The sequence below is a fragment of the Suricata suricatta genome, chromosome 3 (genome assembly GCF_006229205.1).
Source record: "Suricata suricatta isolate VVHF042 chromosome 3, meerkat_22Aug2017_6uvM2_HiC, whole genome shotgun sequence".
Lineage (NCBI taxonomy): Eukaryota > Metazoa > Chordata > Mammalia > Carnivora > Herpestidae > Suricata > Suricata suricatta.
In genome coordinates this window covers 79,379,711-79,383,078 of record NC_043702.1, presented here as the reverse complement: position 1 = coordinate 79,383,078, position 3,368 = coordinate 79,379,711, and the positions used below count along the sequence as shown (strand labels likewise).

The 3,368-nt window shown below is 38.0% G+C and overlaps 1 pseudogene; it reads left to right on the top strand.

Annotated features, from left to right (window-relative positions):
• The first annotated feature begins 245 nt into the window (after nt 1-245).
• LOC115286511 lies at nt 246-684 on the top strand (annotated as a pseudogene).
• The last annotated feature ends 2,684 nt before the right edge of the window (nt 685-3,368 follow it).

Genomic DNA, 3,368 nt, shown 5'->3' with positions numbered 1-3,368 from the left:
TCTCTTTCTCAAAATAAATAAAATAAACAACACCTAATGCCTAACTAGGATTCCACATGTGTGAAAATTATAAATCCTAGCTTTTAGAAGAAAAAGCACTCACTAGCCAGGCAAAAGGCTGAACAGAGATCAGAAAGGCAGAACCACACACCTGAGCAGACCAAGAGATTATATTTAGAGAAACTGCTCTAAAAAAACCATCTTCTTTTCTCTTTTATGGCCATTGCTGAAGTAACAGTGCCAAAATGAAATTCAATCCCTTTGTGACTTCTAACAAGAGCAAGAACCATAAAAGGCATTTCAATACACCTTCCATATTTGCAGGAAGATTGTGTTTTTCCCTTTTTCCACAGAGCTGAGATAGAAGTACAATGTTCCACCCATGTTCACCCAAAAGAATGACAAAGTTCAGGTTGTATGAGGATGCAACAAAGTCAGCAAGTTGGCAAAGTAGTCCAAGTTCATGGAAAGAAATGTGTCATCTACACTGAACATGTGCAGCCGAAGCCAATGACACAACTGTCCTTTTGGGCAGCACCAGACCTGCAAGGCCAGGTGGTCACCATTAGGGTAAAACTGGACAAACACAGCAAAAAGACTTTTGAATGTAAAGCCAAATATTGTCAAGTGGGAAAGGAAAAGGGTAAATGTAAAGACAGAACCATTGAGAAGATGCAGGAATAATCTTATATACAACTTTCATAATACAAACTGTTCAAATAAACAACAAAAACAAAACAACTTCCCAGCCCTATTCCTGTGATCTACCAGCTGCCCCATACTCCCATTATGCAAAAGGATGGGAGATTGTTTCAAGTTCTTGCTTACTGATTTGACATCAATTAGTATCAGCAAAGTGAGATAATCAAATAGTTTAAGAAATAAAAATAGGGCCCTTATTATTTAAATTCTCTTTTAAAATGTTTTTTAAAATGTTTATTTGTTTTTGAGAGAGAGACAGAGAGACAGAGAGACAGAGCCTGAGCAGGGGAGGAATAGAGAGAGAGGGAGACACAGAATCTGAAGCAGGCTCCAGGCTCTGAGCTGTCAGCACAGAGCCCGAGGAGGGGCTTGAACCCACAAACTGTGAGATCATGACCCAGGCTGAAGTCAGATGCTTAGCCAACTGAGCCAACCAGGCACCCCAGGGGCCTTGTTATTAAACAATTCTCCTATCTTGGTCAATTAGAACATAGTAGAGAGTGCCTTCCTTTGCTCTTCTGCTGGTCATGTGAAAAATCCTCCAATTGGTTCTGCCCCTTCTTCTCTGAGTCTCCGTTTTTGAAAGATGTACTATGTTTGAAAAGCCTTATGTTTTAAAATAATCCAGAAAAGAAAAAGAAAGAGCATAAATGTCATAGTATACCCTAGACACAACGAAATGTTCTTAGGAAGTGTTCACAAGTAAGTATCTGAACCTTTTGAAAACCACATCAATAAAAAAAAGAGGTTACATGAATGACTTTTGAATATGAAAACTTCAAGTAGGTTAGCAAATCAGAAAGTCTATAAAACAGGACACCACCCTTTCTAATATCCCCAAAGGTCTCTATCATATAAACAGAGGTCCTAAAGGTGCAGTTACGTAAGTAATCCACATTTGTAGCCAACACAAACCTCCTATTGATGAGGATATTCTAATTGCCAACATCTCTCAACGCACACAGAATAAGTCCTTAAGAATTCAATACCTCACATTATTTGATTGCAAGTTTCACTGGTTTTACATCAGAATTAACATCTCAGAAAAAACTAAAATTTATATAAAACTTTAGGATTCTAAAAGCATTTTATATCTTGGCTTTGTTAAAGAGAAATTTGTAGAGGAGAGGTAAAATGTTGAGATTCCACCATACCAGAAAGAAGGCAATGAAGTTGAATTTACTAAACCAAATCAGGATTTCAGTACCCACAGGTACATATGTACATCTTCACAATCTCTGTTTTTTCTGTTGTACATCATTGGTATTTGTTGGCATATTGCTCAATATGTATGTTTACATTTTCCCTAATAGTTGGAAATACACCACAGTTTGTGATGTATCTCTAATGAGAAGATTCTTCAACACACCACATTGCACCTGACAGTGGCTAGCTCAGACTAAGACCTGGGTAATGGCTGTGGCTCCTCAGAAACTAGCAGTAAAAGGTGCTAATATCCTAGGAAGGGCTTAAAGAAGATTTAAATCTGTTTCTATCTAATCTAAGGTTGAGCACTGTATGTAGACAAAAGGCTGACAGAAATTCAGCAACCAGACATCTGTGTCTCCTAGTAAAAGACAGTAGGACAAGTCCTCTAAAAGCTATTATTCAAAAGTCAAACATTTGGGGGCACCTGGGTGGCTCAGTTGGTTGAGCATCCAATTCCTGGTTTCTGCTCAGGTCATGATCCCAGGGTCATGGGATTGAGCCCCATGTTGGGCTCCGTACTAGGCTCCGAGCTGAACATGAAGCTTGCTTCAGATTCATTCCCATTCCCATTCTCTCTCCCTCTCTCTCTCTCTCTCTCTCTCTCCACCCCCCACAATTCTCCCCCACTTGCATACTCTCTCTAAAATAAAAAAATAATGTCAAACATTTCTTCTCCATTTGCAAGAGAAATTTATATTGTTTCATCAAATCTAGTATATGTTATTTTAAAAAATTATATGCCTATCATTGAATGGCTGAGTTTACTTACATATTTGAGCTAACATATCAAACAAAGAAAACAGGCTTGGCTGCAAAGTCAATGAAAGTCAAATAAAAAGCCAAACTAAACAGATGAGACACCATGCCCTGAAGATCAACAAAGAAGATCATTTTTAGGTGAGGAGCGTTTAGTAACCAGCAAGGAGGATTTGCTGTGCCCATCATGAACACAAAGCAACTCATTTAAGCTACTTAAATATAAATCCCACTTCAAGACTGATGGGTAGTTGCTTGCATACAACTGGATTTTTTCTTTACGATGCCATATTAGAATTAAACTCCATGAACCTTATATGAATATCTTAGAGGTATTTTTGAAATGTTTGGTAATAACAATAATAGTAACAAACTGGTAGCTTTTTATCAGTAATTTTTAAAAATAGAGTGCTCTCGTCATGCCTGGGTGGCTCAGTCAGTTGAATATCTGACTTGATTTCAGCTCAAGTCATAATCTCAGGGTCATGGGATTGAGCTCCATGTCAGACTCTGTACTGAGTGTGGAGCCTGCTTAAGATTTTCTCTCTCTCTCTCTCTCTCTCTCTCTCTCTCTCACACACACACACACACACACACACACACACACACACACACACAACTTATCCCTTTTTATGCGCACATGTGCTCTCTCTTTGTCTAAAATAAATAAAAACTTAAAAATTTGTTTAAATAAATAAATA